This window comes from Nipponia nippon, unplaced genomic scaffold (genome assembly GCF_047370975.1).
Source record: "Nipponia nippon isolate SJK-2023a ecotype South Korea unplaced genomic scaffold, ASM4737097v1 scaffold_11, whole genome shotgun sequence".
Lineage (NCBI taxonomy): Eukaryota > Metazoa > Chordata > Aves > Pelecaniformes > Threskiornithidae > Nipponia > Nipponia nippon.
In genome coordinates, this window is record NW_028262302.1 from 10,759,170 (window position 1) to 10,781,504 (window position 22,335).

Consider the following 22,335-nt stretch of genomic DNA (forward strand, 5'->3'; position numbering starts at 1 on the left):
GAGGCTGGAGAACTGTAGCTTCCTTTTATTTACAAAAGGTCACTTGGAGAACCTGTGGAGGTCCCTGGCAAAAGGTGAAGCAGCGAAGGTGTTGCTGAGAGGCTTCTGGTAAAGTCATGTCTGACTGGGGATGGATCCAGTGCCACAAAGGGGAAAAGACAAGTAAGAGTGCTCAGAGATGCCCTGCATAACGTAGTGCATGACTAGAAGATCGAAGCAAGTATTCCCCTCTCTGAGACACTTCTGGGGTCACATTTTCTTCGCTCAGTTTTGGGTTCCCCAATACATAACACATATCGACCAACTGGGATATGGAGTGTATGATCCATGAGGAGAATGTGAGGGAGTGAAGCTTGCTCAATTAAGGGTGATCTAATTGCAGTCTTCAGCTACCTAGAGGGGATTGTAGGGAAGACTGAGACAGACTTTTCTGGCTGCAAGTCATGTGTTGAAACAAGCGAAATTCTGATCAGGTACAAGGGAAAAGAAATCACAGTAGGCATGGATATGCAGTGGAAAAGATTGCCCAGAAATGTTGTAGACTCTCCAACTCCAAATATATTCAAAACTCAGTAAGACTCAGAACAGTCTGATCTAACTTTGAAGTTTGCCTACTCCCCTCAGCAAGGTTTGGACTAGAGACCTCCAGAGATCCCTACCAGCCTAAATTATTCTGTGGTTCTGCATTCCTATGATTGTATTTTGACTAGGATTTTCATTATAAGACCTCTCTGAAAGCAGACAGGAAAATCACCAAAAAAAACTTCTTAGAACCTAGTAACTTGTAGAGATTCTTCATTATTATATGCATAAGAAAAAAGCTGAGTCTGCACAATAACTGTAGTTTTACTTGATAAAACAGAAAGGTCATTAGCTGTGTTTATTTTTTGACAGTTGAATGTAAACAGACAGTTACTTTTAAGATAATCAGATTTCTTTTTTCCACAGGCATATTAAAGATATATTCTGAAATTGCTATTTGGAAAACTGATGCTTCCTGAAGATTGATTCCTTCTCAGAATACTGCCAGGGATTTAATTTATGAGTTGTTACTATCTGGCCTCCAATTTGCCAGGTTTGACACTCTATAAGACACTTTCTTTCCTATACCCATTTAAAAGCTCTTAGGGTCTTCATAGAGAAGCTGAAAGAAAGGGGATGGTGTATTATATATAACAATAAGTTTGGAGCTTTGAACCACGATCAGCAGCGAAGGGCCAACTTATTCAGATACAGTCATTCATTAGAACATTCACCTAAAGTGTATGGGAAAGTGAAAATATGGATAAAATTTTATATTATGTGTACTATGGAATACCATAATCTTAAATCTCTATTCAATACAGTATACAATTTAGTGACAAATCTTTTCAATAAACTTGATGATTAAGGGTCCTTTAAATATTGGTGTATCCATCTGGTAATCTGGTTCTGCAGGCAAACTCCTTAGCTGCTCTTGAAATCTTTGGTCAATCAAAAACATTGGTAATATTTTCCCTTTGAAAATAAACCTCTTTTCATTTTAAAATGAAAAAAAAAAAAAACCCACAACCAAACAAATGCTACCTCTTCCTGTCAGAATTAACATTTTAGTTTTCTGTAACATCTTTTTCCAAGAAGAAACAAAACTACATAGTTCCAATTTCCCTGATCTTTTCAAATTACAAGATATTGACAAGATGCCAGTGAAGAGTTAGTCTGTTTTATGGGCTATGAACTCTGGCCATTTCACAGGCACAGAGAGTCAAAGAAGAGCACAGTTTTAACTTCAAGCTTGAGCAAATAAAATAAATTTTCAGTCAAGCAATTCAAACTTCACTTGTCCTAATATAGCACTTAGCAGAAAGAATGTGAATCAGTTATAAAGTTAAAAATGTCTTCCTGCCACTCTCCCTTGCTCAGAATCTCTGGTGTGTGAAGCCAAGCTTTAGCTATTGACTGTGTGCGTTGAATTAACTAATGGATGAAACAGTCAAAAAACCGATTTGACCTGATTTTGACTAGTGTGTGAGACCTCTGCTTTCAAACTGTCATTTATGTGGCAATTGTTGGTATTTATTCCAGCTATGAACATCACAAATAATTACTATGAATGATTATGAGGTAGGGATCTTAAATGTATTTTAGAAATTTATGTGTAGGATTATTCCATTGAACAGCAATGCCCTTTATACACATTTTAGAAAGATATTTTTCAAAGACAAAAATATCTAATAATAGCTAATTGCCACATAATGGAAATGAAAGTGTGCAGCAAAGCTGCTATTTAAATCTTTGAAATCATTGCTTTAAAATATCACTTTAAAATGCCTGTAAAACTTTCTTCCATGGTGTCAGAGCCTTAAATCTCCATTCACTATAATTTCATCATCTACTTCACTCCAAGCAGGTTTTTTTATACATATTATACTCCTCAAAAGTATATCGATATTACTATTACCTATATTACAGTACTGCCTAGAGCATGAACCAAGAATTGGGCCCCAGTGCATTAGATTCTGCACAAGTACCAATAAACAGACAGTTCCTTTACCAGAAACTTACACAGATAAGAGAAATAAATGTTGAAGAGAAAGGCACTATTATCATCTTTGGGGAAGAAAAATTCAGGCATAGGTAGATTAAAGGATTTATTCAATTTCACATCAGGAGTAAGAAAACAAATCTTCATAGTCTTTGCAGAGCGTCCAAGCTGTCCTGATCATTCCAGAGAAATATGGAACCTCTAGATTTAAAGTTGACCACATGGTAGGATCTTTAGCTCTTTCTTGTTATCCTCAAGCCAAGGGGAACACACTTGTGTCTTCGTGTAGATAACTACGTGATTACTCATGGAAGGTAGGGATAGGGCATTCACATTAGGTGTTCTTGGCAGCTTGTCATGTTCAGTCTAAAATATCAGCGGCCACTCTTCACCAAACTCTCTACTTCCTCTCTCTTAGTTGTCTATGTGACTTTTGAACCTGGATGAGACACAAACCTCCATTCTTCTGGCCTTGCATGGGTGAACAGCAAGTGCATGTGTAGAATGTGTATACCTGAATCAAAACACATAGGACCTTTCTCTGACTGTGCTTCACAAACCTGATCCTGGAGGCAGCCTCCAAGCCACTTGCAGAAAACATATCTAGCGGTGTACTGCTGATAGACACCCAGTCTATATAAAAGTAGGTGCATCTCTACTATATAGGAAATGGCTGAGTTTCCCCCCTGACTTCAGCCACGGGTTGTGCTGCAAGGGATCAGGTTGTGCCTCCAAGTCACCCAGGCAACATTGCCTCTGGGGACCAGCTCCATCTGGGTCCCACCTCCCCCTGGCACAGAGTTGCTGGAAGCACCACCACTGCTTCTGAAAGATGGAAGTATGGAGATAAATCTTTTCCCAGGGGCCGTTGCCACCTCTGTCCCCACTCCCACACCAGTATGTGACATTTTATCCCACACAACGTGACATTTTGTCACCACCTTTCTTCACATTACTTCCAGTAGCCACTTAACTGAGGCAAGTTGAATGAGTCTTTCAACAATTAAAATTATTTTATTTTCATAGCACTCCAAATCACAAATTATTTTTCTAAGCAGATATTTCAGACATGGCAGAAAAAGCTCACTAGTAACAACACGATGCTCTGATAGCACGCTGAGTTTCATCATATGCTGGCTACTCCTTCATTGAACTCCAAAAACAATTAAAAGAAAGTATACAATTTGAGGAGGAGAGATTTCTTCCTTTTATCTTCTACTCCCTCCAAGTTTTCCCTATAATCATAGTTCCCTGTGTCAAGGTAGATCATAGCCTCTCAGATACTAGCACAAACCATGTTTAGAAACTGCAGAGCTGGCCAGTCATGAAGGGAGCACACTACAAAGGAAGGATGAAAACAAAAAAGAAGTTATAATAAGTAACTGTTTCTTGCTGCTGAAAAAAAAAAAAGTTTAAAGTATTTGTCTCCTTCTGAGAATTTTTTTAAGCCTTCTGGGAGATTGGCACCGTATACTAACTTGTAGCCCATCAGGATTTTGTTTTCCTTGATTTCACTTTGCCTGTGTTACGAACTACTGCTTTTATTACAGAAATATTGTCAGTCACCTACTTCTATCAGCATTGGCTGCTCTGTAATGGGGGATTTCCTGGTAGGAATATATATAGCACTTTCAGCTGGTTAATGTTTTCTGAACAGCGCTGTTTAGCTAGGGAGACTAGAAAGGTGCTTGTTCCTAAATGCTGTAAAGATCCGTCTGAGAGCAAATCAAAGTGTCTCAAAACCAATTCAGCAGGCTTCATATGCTGCTCACATGATTTGTTTCTTTTTGTCTCTAATCAAGGGGCAGGGAAGGGAAGCTATTATTTCAGCTGATAATTACTACATTACCTTAATGTGCCAAAGAAGTGAGTATATACTAAAATAGCCTTTATAGTACTGGTTCCAAATTCTTGTTATTTTTATACAAGAAGCTCATAAAAAAAGGAGTTCAGGGTATCTTCTTCAGGGAAAAAAGTTTACATGATATCCTGTCACAGAAGTGGGATATCGCTTCAGGAAGAAGGCTGACATTACATTACATTAGCTGCCATGGGATAATGGAGTCGACGTATTCAAGGTCAACCCAGGACAAGAAATTTAATTATACAATGTCAGACAACCTCAAATTCACACGCTACAGTAGGAATTCAAAGGGATGGGGAAGAGGACAGAGCAAGGTAATATATCACCCTCTTCATTCTCTTGTAAAACAGATAATTTACATTTCCATAAGCACAATAAAAGATAGAGTATTAAAATGTCAGTATTCTTTTCCTAAATCTCCATTCACCACTTTTCCTCTGTTGGTGTGTTATCCTGGATGAATCTGATTCCAAAGTCGCCAACAAGAACCTGCACCACCAGAAAAACACGAGTTACATGTCTTCTTTTGTTCGACTTCACACTTTTCTTTGCTGCCTGCTGTTCTCCTTATGAACTCCAAACAGCTATTCAAGACAGTTTGCATGAGACAGGGATGGTCCCACTTCCAGGTTATTTAACTCTGGTGATATAAACTGAGGAGCTTTTCATCCTTCCCTAGCTAAAATACAGAGGGTCATTTCTACTCAGTCCTTTCTACTGCTCAGCAAGGATTTTGATAACGTCTCAAACAATATGTGCCATTCTAAAGATGAAACCATATATTTTCCAAGGCTATATAGGAGAAATGACTGCATACTTTTCTTTGTTTTTCTCTGTTCCTAGACAACATGCAGCAGATATAATATGAATCAGGGATTCACATGTACCTCTTTTCCATTCATATATAAGCCACTTATCATCATTTCCATTCATATATAAGCCACTTATGATATTCATTCACTTATATAAGTGATATTCAGATATAAGCCACTTACTGTCCACTTTGTTATTTCTAAGATATCAGAAGAGTAGTAAGAAAATACAGCATTCATCTGCATATATCCACAAATAAGGAATTCAGTTTGGTCCCTTGAGTAGCACTGCCATTTGTTTTATATCCCTTTAATTAAAACTGTCATTGCCAGGATTCTTTTTTTAATCTGCGAGGTTTTTGTGTAAGGTAAATATTCATGTTTTTCAAGGGGGGAGGGGGGGGGCGGAGAGGGAGAGAGGCCCATCACTTGCATTTAATCACACTAAACAAGCTCTTTAGACAATTTGTTCTGAAATTCCTCTAATTAGAGCTTGCCCTCCAGGTAATGCTCTGATCTGATTTACCAGTGAGTATAAATTAGGGACATTATGTAATTAGCCCTAAGACCACAAATGGAAGGAACAGCTGGATGGCTCAGAGGGGAAGCAAATAAAGAGCTCCCATGAGATTTCTTAATAAAAAATTATAATAAAAGTCCCTTCTTCTAGGTACAGTCTTTAGTGGCTGCTTTTCTAGCCTACTGTAAGAAGGGATCCTATATTCGAATTTACTTTGAGAAATGGCATTTGGCATACTACATTAGCCTGGCACCTCTTCAGACATTGACACTAGGTGAAGGGTAGCTGTGGATTCATAACACATAGGAACCATCTTATTCAGGAGATACTAATATTTTAAGTAACTGGCAAAAATATTTTCACTGATTAGCAACAATGATGTCATCCATTCCCCATGAGTGATACATAAAGCCACTTCCTGACGCTTCTGCAATTTTTGCCTTCATTTTGGGTCCTGCCTATGTGTAACCTGAAGTGTTATCATCTCACCTGGGACAAGGCTTAAAGAACAATCAAATTCCATTTAACATACAATAAAATATAAAAGGTTGAAATACTGGCTTAAAAATACTTTAATGTCTTAACAATTTCCTGACAGTAACAATAGTAACCCACACAATTTCCACTCATGGCCTGCCTGAATTTTGTTTTTCCTGAGGAAAGTGACATAATCTTTAAAATTTTCCTGAAATAATTGAAGTTCAAAAGTATTTTACCATCTCTTAATACACTTAAATACATGTACATATATATATTTTTCAACTTTCAAGTATTGCCTGCTTCACTGTAATGTATGTAGTATAGTCTTAATATATGCATCACAGTTCCCAGAAATGGCTATGAAACCACCTAAGCTAGGGTGTAACTGTTCCCTCCTCCTTCTCTTACCAAATAAAAAAGGGTTTTGAATCAAAAGGGGAGTAAAACTTGTTCTGAAAAAGGTTAGAGTTACCATTTGGGTAAACTGGCTGATATGACCTCAGCATATTTTTTCTGACTGTTTGTCTTTTGATCTTAGGTAATGACCACAAAGCTAGAACTGCACCCATGAAACTAGAACTGCACCCATGTACTACTCAGCTGTGAATGGTTCCAGATGAAGCCTGTTGTAGTCCCCAGGTGGAGTGGCTTCCTCACACAGTAATCCCTCCAAGGTGGATGGAAGATATTATATCAAAGTATGGCAGATAGCAATGGTCAGAACGAGAGATCTCTCAGAGGGGGAATCCTGAAGCTCTATTATTGTATACTATATTTAGTAATCTATAAGCTTTATGTATAGCTAACAGTATAATATACTTAAGGGGAAAAAAAAAAATCAGTAAATCATGCCACCAAAATGCTTCTGCAATGTCTTTGGCAGCTGGTTATATAGCCACAACTACCCCCTGCGCCTCTCTGATCCACAGACACTTCAGCCAAGGTGCCTAAATAAAAGGCATAGCCCCTAAATTCTCTACCTGACCAAGTGGTGATTTAATCCTTAGGCAGCATCTCACTCACCAGTTTAAAATCAGGTGTGAAGATTTACCCACTGGCTAAGTAAATACAATGATGCAACAGATAAAAAGAACTATGGGAAGAAAGGTGTTTGGTTAACTAACCGATGTGAGAGGAAAGATTCATTGCTTTTATCTATCAGCAAATATTCCTGAATAGTAACTTAGATCGCAAGCCCCTGAAAGACATAATTATTCCTTTCCTTGTCACTGCAAATTTCTCTCCCTGAGAAAACAGACAAGATATATGTGAGGAGGAAATAGGGAGAGCTCCTCTGTCATACATTATGTGAAGTAGCTGACTCAGGTCAGGAAATGTTGTAATTTGCCATTTCTATTGCACTGTGTCCTAAGTCCCAGAAATTCCTTTTGCTACCCGTAAGCTGCTTTAGTTTATGCATGACTTGTCCTCAAGCTTCCAGTCCCCAGAGAAATTTTCCATCACAGCAGTTCCGTATAAGATAGAAAACTACTTCTAAATTTTACCATACCATTATTTCACTAGACATGCTATTTAACTACTTAATTTTTACTGATATTATCAGCATTTGTAACAAATCTCTTTGTAATAACATTGTCCCTAGTAGGAAACTACCAAGTCACTCATGAATGTCAGGAGTACCTCATATTACACATCATCATAACACTGATGCCATGTATCATGCTCTGAATATTTGACTCTGCAGCAAATGTCAATGATAGCACATTTTCTGTGTTTATTTATTGCACTAAAACTTTAGATCCAATAACTGAAAAAAATAGTACTGTGTTTATATGTATAAATATTTACATACATGCGCATGTGTGTGTATATATCCAAAGCTCTTACTAACTTCTCAAGCTATTCAAGGATTTGAAAGAGATTTTAGACGTCTTTCCCAGTTAGAAGCAAAATCACATGGCCCTCCTGACTATGTGCTATCATATTTACCTTCTACTCAAGCTATTAAGATTTATCAGAAAATCAGGTAGATACATGCCTTTCAAAAACTCTCTTTTGCTGGAGTAGAGGTTGCAATACTACCTACCCTGCTCAGTTTTAATTTTTATCTTTGTTAAAATGGCTCTTAGCCACCCATTCAAGCCATCAAACAAGGACCTTACATTTCTGTCTTCATTTGAACTGATACTCTCGCTTTTTGCCCCTCTACCCTTGTTTACATACTTTAAAAGTGTAACCATTTCAAATTCAAAATCCTTCATAAACATAAGTGGATAAATGACTCATTTCTTTATTCTTTGAAGTGCAAAGACTCTTTCTCATCAGTGCAGAATGAATATAAAACAGAACCATTCTGGTCAGAAAAAAAAGGAAATAATCTGTACCAAAGACCACAAAGACAAGCAGGGGCTAGATTCTCCACAGAAAACAACCATTTTCAAGTGATCAAAGTCAACCTCCTTCTGTGCCCCAGATGTCATAAGGATTAACTGGTACTATTTCAACTAGGCTAAGTTCAAATAGTAGTACTATTTCAACAAGGCTAAGTGCCAGGTCCTGCACTTTGGTCACAACAACCTCATGCAATGCTACAGGCTTGGGGAGGAGTGGCTGGAGAGCTGCCCAGCAGAAAAGGACCTGGGGGTGTTGGTTGACAACCGCCTCAACATGAGCCAGCAATGTGCTCAGGTGGCCAAGAAGGCCAATGGCATCCTGGCTTGTATCAGAGATAGCGTGGCCAGCAGGACTAGGGAGGTGATAGTGCCCCTGTACTTGGCACTGGTGAGGCCACACCTCGAGTACTGTGTTCCGTTTTGGGCCCCTCCCTACAAGAAGGACATCAAGGTGCTGGAACATGTTCAAGGAAGGGCAACGAAGCTGGTGAAGGGTCTAGAGAACAAGTCATAGGAGGAGCGGCTGAGGGAACTGGAGTTGTTTAGTTTGGAGAAGAGGAGGCTGAGGGGAGACCTTATTGCTCTCTACAACTACCTGCAAGGAGGTTGTAGTGAGGTGGGGGTTGGTCTCTTCTCCCAAGTAACAAGCGAAAGGACAAGAGGAGATGGCCTCAAGCTGCACCAGGAGAGATTTAGGTTGGGTATTAGGAAAAACTTCTTCATTGAAAGGGTAGTGAGGCATTGGAACAGGCTGCCCAAGGAAGTGGTTGAATCTCCATCCCTGGAGGTATTTGAAAGAAGGGATAGATGTGGTGCTTAAGGACATGGTTTAGTGATGGACTTGGCAGTGCTAGGTTAACGGTTGGACTTGATGATCTTAAGGGTCTTTTCCAGCCTTAACGATTCTATGATTCTATCATTCCATGATTCTATGATTTTATAAGATGGTAACCTCCCATATTATTCCTTCACTGTACCATCATTTTCTGATTCATTTTTTGGCTCTTATTTATTAGGCTGCTAATACAAACTACCTGCAGAAAGAAAATTTTTCTATTTTTTCTTTTAATTGAACTCAGGGTTGTTCAGAATTGTTCAGATATGGATAAAACATATACGGATAAAACATATACAGATAAAAGTTTGAAGTTTCAAGAGGGTGTGACTTTTGCCTTTTATGTGACTGTTTGCCTAATTTATTTAAACACTGATCAAGATATATGTGTTCTGATTTTATCTCCATTTGTTTTTTTACCATAGGTTTCAAAAAACAAGAAAATCAATAAATCAATTAAAATTAAGATACTTGTACCTCGTTCCAAAGGACAATTGTCACATAATTCAGATAAATTTGAATTGAGGCATCATTTTTGTGTTTAATCTAACACAAATTTTGAATTCTTTCCAGTGCTGGGAAGCTTCAATGGAAATTATTGAGATATTACTCACAGAACACCTAGGTTTCAGACAGCCCTGCTGCACATCTGATGTTTTGAAAAATCCAGTGTCCTACCAGTGAATGGATTGAGACCTGAGCTGGCCTCAGTGTACTCTTAGAAAAGACCAGTCTGAAATAAAACAAACGTAAAGTCATTTCCTTTTTGGGACAAGCAGAATCATATTCAAGCCTGAGAGAATCTTGATTAAAAGCAGTGATTTTGTCAGGAGAAGTCTTCATTATAATGAGATTTGCCTACAACTAAATGCACTAGTTTTCATAATTTTTGTTATATTTTTACCCTAGGAATATCTCTCAGGGTATTATTTCAAAAAGAAAATATGATAGGAGACTCCAAAAGGTAAAAGAAAAGTAAATACTGCATATATATGAATAATTTTGTTTATAATCATGTTTTCTCCACAATGTGTGCCATATATTTCAGAAATTGCACTGCACAGTCATTTGGAGTTCAATAAAAATAGATAGGTCTACATATGTGACTTTCATTAATTATTGTAAATAGTGGCAAAATAGCTTTCTGGGAGCTGGTAATCATCCTGGAACATCAACCATGTGCTTTAGCATATTATGAAGAGGAAAGTCACACCAGTCACTGATCAGTGTTGATTATAGCTCTTTATAACAAGAATAAATTGACAGCACTGAAGGGTGAGTACCTGCAAAAGAAAAATTGTACTTTAATGAATATTTATATTCAACAATTGCTGATTAAGAAATAGTTCCAGCACCATTTAAATAGTGAAAGATTTACATATACCTGTTATAGCAAGGACTACAAAAAGAAGATAACTTGTTATTCTGGACCTGTAGCTAATTTTAGCTCTACTTTTTAGGGAGTTCTCACCCACAGAGAAGTAGTGTCATTTTTGTGAACTTGAGTTACAGTGAGGAGAAAAAAAAATGGGAAATATCCTATTTTGATTAATTGAATTGAGAGCCTACAAATTGTCCAAAGTTATGTTTTTTCTTCTGTTCCTGTGTGATGTATCTATGCGGATCATCTTGAGTGCCATTAAGCGGCACATGTGGGACAATCGGGGGATCAGGCCCAGCCAGCATGGGTTTATGAAAGGGAGGTCCTGCTTCACTAACCTGGTCTCCTTCTATGACAAGGTGACCCGCTTAGTAGATGAAGGGAAGGCTGTGGATGTTGTCTACTTGGACTTTAGTAAGGCCTTTGACACAGTCTCCCACAGCATTCTCCTGGAGAAGCTGGCTGCTTACAGCTTGGATGGGTGCACTCTGAGCTGGGTTAAAAACTGGCTGGATGGCCAAGCCCAGAGAGTGGTGGTAAATGGAGTCAAATCCAGTTGGCGGCCGGTCACGAGTGGTGTTCCCCAGGGCTCAGTATTGGGGCCGGTCCTGTTTAATACCTTTATTGATGATCTGGATGAGGGGATCGAGTGCACCCTCTGTAAGTTTGCAGATGACACCAAGTTGGGTGGAAGTGTCGATCTGCTGGAGGGTAGCAAGGCTCTACAGAGGGATCTAGACAGGCTGGATCAATGGGCCAGCGCCAGTTGCATGAGGTTCAACAAGGCTCAGTGCCGGGTCCTGCACCTGGGTCACAACAACCCCATGCAACGCTACAGGCTTGGGGAGGAGTGGCTGGAGAGCTGCCTGGCAGAAAAGGACCTGGGGATGTTGGTTGACAGCCGCCTCAACATGAGCCAGCAATGTGCTCAGGTGGCCAAGAAGGCCAATGACATCCTGGCTTGTATCAGAAATAGTGTGGCCAGCAGGACTAGGGAGGTGATTGTCCCCCTGTGCTTGGCACTGGCGAGGCAGCACCTCGAGTACTGTGTTCCGTTTTGGGCCCCTCCCTACAAGAAGGACATCGAGGTGCTGGAGCACGTTCAAAGAAGGGCAAAGCAGCTGGTGAAGGGTCTAGAGAACAAGTCATAGGAGGAGCGGCTGAAGGAGCTGGGGTTGTTTAGTTTGGAGAAGAGGACGGTGAGGGGAGACCTTATTGCTCTCTACAACTACCTGAAAGGAGGTTGTAGTGAGGTAGGGGTCGGTCTATTCTTCCAAGTAACAAGTGAAAGGACAAGAAGAAATGGCCTCAAGCTGTGCCAAGGGAGGGTTAGGCTGGATATTAGAAAAAACTTCTTCACTGAAGGAGTAGTCAGGCACTGGAACAGGCTGCCCAAGGAAGTGGTTGAATCTCCATCCCTGGAGGTATTTGAAAGAGAGGTAGACGTGGTGCTTAAGGACATGGTTTAGTGGTGGACTTGGCAATGTTAGGTTAACGGTTGGACTCGATGATCTTAAGGGTCTTTTCCAGCCTTAACGATTCTGTGATTCTGTGATTCTATGATGAATATAGAATGATGAGTAACAGCAAGATCATAAAGAACACTCAATTGGACTTTTTTTTTTAACTAAGCAAATATATGCTTATATACTTATATTACACAGACTTACAATAAGGGACTACATAATATCACACACTACTACTGTGATGTTATAGTAAATAATAAGCAATATATCTGCAAATACTTGGGATATTTGAATTTCTTATTAGTAGCAAATGAATTATGGCAATACATTCATCAAACCACAAATAACCATCAGATATTCTGCACAAGGACCTATTCTATAAAAATCTAATAAAAAAAACTTTGGAGAGTTTTGAAAATGTTTTATATTTTTTCTTCAGCTATTAAATTATAGTGCAAATGTCACATGAAGAGTCTTTATGAGATGGGGTAGGAAAAAAGGACAGAAAAAATGAGAGGAAAAATATTTTAGAACATTAGAACTGACTTGTAGTATCTTAGTGTTGTTCTTTTAAGGAAGGTTCTTCTAGTATTGAAGGAGTAATCGTTATGCTTCTAGGAATAATATTTCACCACCAGTAGTTGAAATGGGATATTTGCTCCAATATGAAAATAAGATTAGCTGGGGAGAAAAATAAACAGTTTGGTTGATAAGTACAAATGCAGAAAACAAACACTTTCTGATTCATGAAACAGATTTTATTGTACTGAAAAAAAAGCTTTCAACAGATGAGATCTCTTTTTTGGTAGGAGATGAATACCACCTGTGAAACATTCTGATTAAATAATGCTTGAAAATACAGAGCTCTGTTTAGGTAAAAGAAATAATTCGCAAGTGAAAAAGTCAATGAAAGTTGATCTAAACTTGATTCAGCAAGTATTCTGAATAGGACTCCAGATCTTACTAAAAAAAAATCCCAAAATCTGGAAAAGCATGCTTTGAAGCAAATTTTACAATTTGAATACCAAACCCCATAGGAAAAAGAAGGTCACAGGCTGTGTTTGTTTTTTTGTTTGTTTCCATCTCCCCCCAGTTGCTGTGAACAGTGACCTCCTCTAGTTCATGTCTGCAGTCAGACAATCACGTTGTGTTCTGGGTAAATGTAGAAAATGATCAATTATGATAGTATGTATGGTATTCCTAGCTCTGAATAAAGATGGCATTTGAAAACTAAACTGATAATAGGTAAGCATAAAATTAAACAAGTAGTCCTTAAACAAATAGCTTTGAATTTATAGAAGAACAAAACAAAATCCACTTGTGCATTTAACTTAGTAGCTGCCCTGGTTAAAACTAATTTCCATTATCAGCATTATCAACATGAAAATAATGCATGTTTTAATTTAATAACTTGTGTTTATGCGAAGGTTAATGTTTCTTCAGCAAGCCAGATAGAGCTTTTCTGGAGGTGAGTCTTTCAGAAAATGGAGAGAAATGACAGCAATGCAGAACAGTGCTTGACTCATACCTCATTTTCTGTCTGCAATACTTACAGAGAGCTAAATTATGAAAAAATACTACAAAGAAACTTGATGTCCATTCATGGAATTGTATCCTTGAATTTGACCCTCTCTATGAACTTTTTCATAAAAACTCTGTACACAAAATGTGTTATGTAAACTAGAGGATTTATTTTACTACTGAGAAGTCACTGTTCTTCTCCACTTAACCATTGAAGATGTTAGAAAAACCACATAAGGTCATTGGTTTTGTAAAGCACCAAAGTGTTAACAAAAACCCCTCCGTTCTTAAATAAATAAAACAAATGTTCAGCTGAACACCAGAGAAATCTTTCAGAAGGCACAAACAAGAAAAAAAACAACATGGCAGGAATCAAATATCTTGTTCTTCGTTATATGAATTTTAGAATAGCATGTAGCTCCATTTTTGAAATCTGAGATCTAATAAAACAACTTGAAGATGGAAGAAAAACCACACAAAAAAGTAAGCAGTAATTACAAATAACCTTATATCACATGTACTCTGCAGTGAATCTTCAAAGGAAGTAATGAAAGACTATTTGGGGAATAGGTGTCATCTATATTTGGTGTCTTAGAATGACCATGGCACCTGTCTTGATCTGATAGTTGTGAAGTAACAGGGTGACATTTGTCTTAAGTCTACAGCACATCATGTACTCTGACTGAACAGTAGCTCTGTTCATTGACCCTTGCCATTGTCTTTGCCAGATATTCATCTACTGGCATGTAACAGTAAAAACTCTTATTTAACTAAGCAAGCTTCCTTTTGGTTCACAAAGAACATTATACCAATGCTCTAGTCAAGACAAAGCTAAATTTTGTCATGTTTTCACCTTTGAATTTTAACCTCTACAATAACAGAACTACACAGGCATAAAAAAAGGCATTAGCTTTGTTATTGAGGACTGGCCTGTTGTGATTGCACAAACTCTATGGTGAAATGAGTCTCGGGCTATTCCAGCTGAATAGCAGGGTTCAGTCAATCCTTTTTGCTTTGAAAGGGCAATTCAGTTCAGCGCACAGTTTGGCTAAACCTGACTTTACTGTATATGATGTCCGAACATAAATTTAGAAAGTTCCTTTATGACATAAAGAGATGGCATCTATCCCCAACAAGATGAGTGATGGCCCTTGTTAGCTTCATAATAAAAAAAATAATAATTTAAAAATCACAGACAAAATCATCACATTAGGAAAAAAAAAGTAATAAGAAATTAATCGCAAATGCCTCAGAGATTTAGTTAGAAGTAGTTTAACTTCTCATTTAAACTTTAGTTGACCTAGCCAAAGCTCCTGAACACACTAAGAAGGGTAAAACACATCTCTCCTGAGATCTTTCTCTGCAATAATTTAAAGAGATAAAATGAAAAAAAATTATTGAATATCATTAACCAAAGAAAGTAAAATATATATAGGAAATATGTTCAAGTCATATGAAGAAGCAAAAAGTGTCCATAATATTTGTTTAGATATTATGATGGTAATTCCTGCGAACAGCACAAAAGAAGGAATTATCAATGTAAATATAGTAGATATGCACAAGTCCCTTTTCATGCTGTTAAATATATGTCATCAACCCTCGCGATCCACCTGTCATTTCTGAGAAAGGCACACTACTATACCAGGAATGTGAATATTGCTTAACACGAGTAAGATCCCTTTTATTCCTTTGGTTCCTACTGCAAATAAGCTCATGCTATGACTCATACATAGCTCTATCCTTACAGAAGTGCTGTTGCAGGGTCCTCCAAAATTATCCTGTAGTTCTGCCTGTGAAATCGAAGTAAGACGGTGGTTAACCTTATGTGTTCACTGTAAAGGTTTAAATTCTGTAGGCTTCATAAGATTTTCTCCAGGGATGTTTTGAAAAGAACTTTTCTCTGCTGATACCAAAACTTTTGATGTCTTCTATCAGTAGCTTTCTGATAACGTTACCCATTATATTACTTTCTTAATGAGACAGAATCTAGCCAAGAAGAGATTGAAAAAATACTTTATTTACGCACACAATTAAAAGACCGATTCTTAGCCAGGGACATTAATTTTCTTTTTACCTGCAGTAAGTGAATTTTGGAAATGCTTCTGTGCACAAAATGGTGTCAGGCTTTCATTTAAAGTTTATTGATTTGAGAAAACTTGTATAAACTTGTACCTTACAGAGGTGTGAAAAGTCTTTAACTGATGTAATGGCTATAGCTTGATGTTTTCTTCAGATTTTTGCTTGTAAAAGAAGCAGTGCTAACTAAAGAAATGTTCTGAACAGATGTTTGTAACTCAAGCGACATTGGTATTACTACAGTTTAAAATACAGTACGTCTTTGAACCTTTTAAAGAAAGCATATTATTCAGGAGCCAGTATTTATAGACAATATTTATGTCCAACTTACAATGAGGGCATTTATAGTACTGCATGTTTCAGTATAGCTCAGTAAGTTCATAGTTCAGTAAGGCATGGATAAGCCTTCTGAACTGAATGAATTCTCTGTTTGCCTTCTAATAATTTCTTCATAGTTAAATAAGCTGAACAAACTGTGTGAGTGAATAACAAAAAAGATAAGACTTTGTCTTCAGAAAAGGAGCTGCTACTTGCCCTAAACCAAAGACAATTTTCAGAACCAATTTTCTGGTTTGGGTTTGGTTTTTTTTTTTTTTTTGTTGGTTGGTTCATTTTGGGGTTTTTTTGGGTTTTTTTTTAATTATTGTGGACATTCATACAGATGTGCAAATAAACCATGTAGTTCTTCAAGGCATCATCAGAAATAAACTTTGGGGATGATTGCAGCAGCTATTTCTGTTTCTACTATCTAAACAAAAAGTGCAGTTCAGATGCCCGTGAGGCACAGATCCTTTACTCTGCTAAAAATCTATTGTGAAACAGGAGAGGAAATATGATCTAATGGGTATATAAAAGACATACTGGTTCAGAGCCATGCTCTTTTACAACATTCCTCTGATGTTGCAAGGTGACTTCGTCCCAGATTAAGGAAGAGTTAAATGTGGATGTTCCTAACTCTCAACTTTCAAACTGCTTGATTTTACAAAGCTTACTTAGATATCGACAAACAGTAGATCACATGTTTGTGTATTTACCTAAACAAAGATGGTATTTTTGAGCATTAAAGTGGAATTAACAATAACCACCTAATTGAACAGGGTAGGAAACATTGAGAAATGCTGAGGAGAAGAGACTATTTGAAAAGTGCTCTTTGCTTTGGGTTCCTAATGATAGCCAAAACTAAAAACATCTGGATTCACAGCCTGGATTTATGTGCTATGTTGTGTGTAACATGTATGTGCCAAAACCAGCCAAACCTGTCAGGAGATGCCCACATAAGGATAAGCCTGAGATCTGCTCTGTGAGACTGCCTTAGCACAGTGACATCCAGCTCTGACAGGATGACTGCATTCTTTACTTACAAAGTAGTAGCACACGTAAACCCAAATTCATCCCCATACAACCTCAGGAGCTTAACCAGGAGCCTAGCCACCTTAGGCTCGCTCTGTGAACAAGCAGCAATTCTAAAAGGCAATTCAGATCTTCAAGCTGATTGACTCTTTGAGAGAGGTCATCTCCACTTTAACGGGATATTAGGAAACTAAGATCCATACTTTTTCCTTAATGCCTGAAGTTAGGTAGGATAAGTCCTCCATGTGACTAAAGACTTGCCTAACAAATGCTTTGGTGCACTTCCTCAGATTTGTGCAGAGTTTAGGTGCACAAGAGCTCTTCTGCTTCTGCCATCCCCTAGGCTGGCATCCCCTAAAATTTCTGTTCCTAATCTGATAATCCCCTAAAATTTCTGTTCCTAATCTGATACAGTCTGGCAGAGCTAAGTAAGCTCTGCATAGAAAACGATGCAGAGTAAGTCAGTCTCAAAACCGATCACTGGGAATCAAAAACACTCTAAATGCAGAGAAATTAAAATGAAAGAGAAACCTGCCTGTATTTACCCAGAAATGAGATCAGTGGACAAATTTTTTGTGCTCTGTATATCTTCAGTTTACAGGGGGATAGCTCTTGCTCCTAATAAACTCACTGCAGTAGGAACTTCCTTCTCAGGATTCATAACATAATAGAGAACCCAGATTTAATAAAATATTTATGGAACTCTGTTAAAATAAGTAGCACTGTTTTGCTCAGAAATCTCAGCTACCTTTCCATTCCCCTTCACTTCTGGTAAAGTTATTATAGAGGAGTAACAGGGATGTACTGCCAGAAGAGTATCACCTCTTTCCAGGGATGTGGTGGGAGCAGAGCTGTTAACAGGGAGCTGGAGGCTTCCCAGGGCAGCCTCCTGCTTCTGAGCCAGAAAAGGGGCTCTGGAGAGGTAGGAGATCATGCAGTGGACAGTGGGTGGTGTGGCCCCTGCATCAGGACCAAGCACAGCTGAAGCTGGAGTTTCCCACAGTCTGTTCCCCTGGACTCTGCTGAAGTAGTACTTACTGAAAAGAGAAATGACAGTCCAATAACAATCATCTTCACTATTCTAAAGGGATAAGCATGACTGCTTGCTCTTTTTTTCCAGCATATTTTTTACACAGATTCAATGCAAGCAATGCATATAGTACCATTTTTCAGAAATTACCATAGAGGGAGAAAAACAAACAACAGGTGTGTTCTTTCAAATACATATGGTTGATATGAAATAGAAACAGGTTTGAACATGTAAGTCAAAAATCTGAAGCTGATTAAAGACTCGACATTAGTCATTTCTAAGTTGATTTTAACAGCGTTAGGTTAACATGTTCCCATTTTAAGATGGGTTAAGTCCTATAAACAAATTGACAAGAGGTGTGTAGATTACCTTTAAAATGAAGTGAATAATGTGACAGATGAAGTGACTTCCTCAGTTCCTTTGAGGCTTGATACAGTTCATAATACAGTGGTATGGACAGTTCATAATAATTAATTCCAGGAAGTCCATAATAAAAAAAATTGAGCTGTCACTATCCAAAAACACTGAGGGCAGCCTAGGGCAACCCCTTGTGTATGTCCCTGCAACCATGACTAGAAGCTGTACAGTTGAGGATATATCAGTACAAGTTTCCAAGACAGAAGTAGAAATTGGAAGCCAAGAAAGTGAATTACAGCTTCATTAATTTTTTTTTTTAACAGTGTATATGACATTTCCCAAACCTTCAGTACCTTGAAGCCTAATCCAAGGTCCACTGAACTCAATGTAGAAACTGAAACTTATTTCACAAGGCTTTGGATCAAAGTCCAGGCTACATCTATTCTTAACTGTTTGTTTTAATGAATACCTACCCATAGCTTCATAAAAGGTACCAACTGGACCTCATGTCCTAGCAGAAGTTAAAAAACTGTATGAAAGATGAAACCTTGTCATTCTTCCATGTATGTAGTTAAGTATCTAAATATAAAATGAGAAAAGTGCAATTATCTGCAGTACGTCAATCCAGCAACTGCTTCTTCTAATATCTCAATTAATAAATCTTCAAACACACACCACAGAGAGGAAACTGGTTCTTCTAATAAATATTTCCAATAAGCCAATGGGATCAGCACATCTCAAATGAAACCAAATCCAAAAACATTTATGCTCAACTGTTTGAGATAAAGTGTTTAGAAAAACATTTGATCTTTTTCAAACAGTTTACTCACCACTAATGTATTTCCAGACATAGAAAAACAGAATGTGCAACTATGTAAATATCTCTATAACAAGAGCAGTTACAAAAGAAGAGTGAAATATCCACATAGGTGGAAAAGGTAATGCCTCTTCCTTCAATATACTGCAATATTATATGACTGATATTAAATTGACATCTAAATATTTCCCACACCCCCCCCTGAATGTTCTATTACAGATTCACCCATAACCCTTGCTATGTATAAGTTGAGGTTACTGAGATGTCTTACTGTAGAGTATTTATTACTTTAACTGAACTTCTTCTTCCCAGGCAGTGATATAGCATATAAATAAGACCATCATTGGTCTTTCTGGTAAGTAACATTATGTTCTCAGATTTCTTCTATATATCTAGGCCATATTAAGAACTTGAATAACATAAGAGGCAAGCAAATGAGTTTATACCATAACAGCCTACAAAGGCTCAAATCAAAAAAGAAACAACAAAAACAAAATTATGAATGATAGTGTTGGGATAGAAGGCTGTAGAACAGATTTTACCTGACAAATTAGTCCTTGGACCAAGCTCAGATCTGATGTGTAAATAAGTTTAAAGGAGAATAAAGTGATGTAAATTATATCTTCTCTCACTCTCTCAGCCCATAAATTATGCCAGCCTACCCTCTCACAACCTAACAACTAGTATGGGTATATTATCTACACCCTCCCCTTTTGGTTCCTTGCCTATCACATTTATTTTGAAACACTGTAAATATAGTGAGAAAAAGTGATGGGGAAGCAAAATTACACGTAATTATAGTCTAACCCTACACTTTCTCTTGAAACTCAGCTTAATTTTTTTCTTTCTTTGAAACTATTATACAGTGTAAAACTTAAGTGTTAACAACTGTAAAGAAACATAATTCTCATAGTTTCTGATCAGTTTGCAAAGAGACTGTACATTGTAATTTCAGGGTCAGGAAAATATTTCACTGTCCATGAAAAACATGATAAATATTATGAAGAAAGCAAATAATATTATAATACCATGAATTACCTCTAAGTAAAGGCTAAGTCAATAATTCTTTCCTCCCTTTCCCATAAACTCTTTTACTTTGTTGCTCATCCAAGAAATATAAATACTAACTTTCAATGCAACATTCACAGCTCTGCACTTTAGTGTGTGCACACAAACATTCCCTCTTATCATTTTCTTTCATGGGTGATTTATCAGATGTCTATACTACAAGCATTTTGCCAGTATAGACAAGTAGAACTTTATCCCACACCAGCAAAAACTTTTTTGAGAGCTGCAAGTTATGATCCACCCTAAGTTTTCCCCACTCCTCAGTGAAACGCCCTGTGTTGACAAAACAGCTTTTTATCTGCATAGCTAAGTTAATTAGTGATTACAATTGTTCGTAACCCCCAGCAAAATATACTTGAAGTCTGTATTACAGGCAAGTTTCAGCTTTTTTTAGCATAGCTGTAAGATTTGTTTTGTGTCCCTGTGGCTCTTCAGACCTAGAAAAGAATGGCAGTCTCCTACATTATTTTTTTTCCCCAAACACAGCAAAATCTCATCAGCAATCAATCTGGAGCCTGCATAACTAGCAGCAGGTTAATAGGTGACTTGTCCTTAGCTGCTGCTCAAACAGTAATTTGTAGCATGTATCAAAAGTTATACAGGTATCAGCATACCAAATATCAGTTACTCTTATCTTACAAGGCTCTAACTTTCAAGACCATTACCTTTCCCATGTAAACCCAGTGAAGGCAGGGAAGAATTAATAAACCTTCACCTCAGTGACTTGTGCTGCTGCTTTTCTGTTAGCAAAAGCATAGCTCCAGCTCAGAGCTAATAGCTAATCTGAGTTTTGCAGCCTCTATAACTGTGAGACTTAAAGATTGCTCCTCTCCTGACTTGTCTCCTTTAAGTCCATAAAATATGCAAGTGCAGACCATGCATTAGATAATAAAGGACTGCTCTCATAAATAAACCTGAAATAGCACCTATCCATACCTAAGCGGCACACAAGGGATTCTAGACCCCTCTCCTAACACCTCATTTGATCATGCTTTGATCACAACCAAAGTTTACAGGACTGTTTACCACTCCTATAAGTACAGTTGGAATAGTTGCAATAACTGCCTTTGCTCTGGGGCAGTTCTAGAAGAGTGGAAAAAAGAGTTTGTTCAGTGGTGAAACCAAGACATTACTTCAGTTTGGACTGTTTATAACAGTTCAAATAACTGTTATGAGTTTACAAGATAAAGCTAGAGGATTTTTTAATTTCTTTTTAAGTCTAGAAAGCAAAATATTTTACTAGAAAGTGTTTATTTTTATTTTTATTTATTAAAATATGTTAAATTTTCCAGATTCCCCTAAATATATGATGTAGTGCAGCTGACTTAAGTTCACAACATGTTTCAGAATCACTGATTGCATTTTTTCTGAAAAAAAAAAAATAGTCAATGCTTTGGCCAAAATATTTCACTTCAATTTATTTACAATCATCTTCAACTCTGATGGGTTCAGCCATCAGATGATATAAATGTGGAAAACATCTTCGTCATGATGTAAGACTCCTACACAAGTTCAGAGACTTTCTCTTAGGAAACTTGTAAGTGATCTTTTTAATGCTTGAGTGCTTTTTTGACCTTCTACCTGAATCACTAGATCAGGAGTTCTGGTTATTTGCAAAAGTACAGGGTATTCCAGCTAAAATTCATCCTAGTGATTCCTGCCTTTTCCTGGCTGGTGTCTAACATCCTCATCAGTCTTGCTATGATGTGTTCTTTATCCATCCAGTAAATCTATGACTCATTATAGTAACAATACTGCCTCTTTTTTTTTTTAAGAGTAAAAAACTAGTATTAAGCTGTTGTTCAATTATATTTAGTCTAATTATTTTCTGAAACAAGATATATACCCCAAAACCGCGTATTTCACTTGCCGAATGGTGT

The 22,335-nt window shown here is 37.5% G+C and overlaps 1 long non-coding RNA gene across 4 annotated transcripts; it reads right to left on the reverse strand.

Annotated features, from left to right (window-relative positions):
* Positions 1-2,616: 2,616 nt before the first annotated feature.
* LOC148056820 (uncharacterized) lies at positions 2,617-21,510 on the reverse strand. 4 transcript variants are annotated; one of them, XR_015702268.1, is made up of 8 exons: positions 19,930-21,508; positions 19,044-19,149; positions 18,006-18,220; positions 15,503-15,547; positions 15,006-15,117; positions 12,783-12,917; positions 10,004-10,122; positions 2,617-3,862 (listed from the first exon to the last, which is right to left on the reverse strand). It is a non-coding gene; the product is annotated as an uncharacterized LOC148056820 (long non-coding RNA). The 4 variants fall into 4 exon arrangements; XR_015702269.1 differs by having other exon boundaries at positions 2,617-4,877; positions 19,044-21,510; XR_015702267.1 differs by having other exon boundaries at positions 19,044-21,504.
* Between the last annotated feature and the right edge of the window lie 825 nt (positions 21,511-22,335).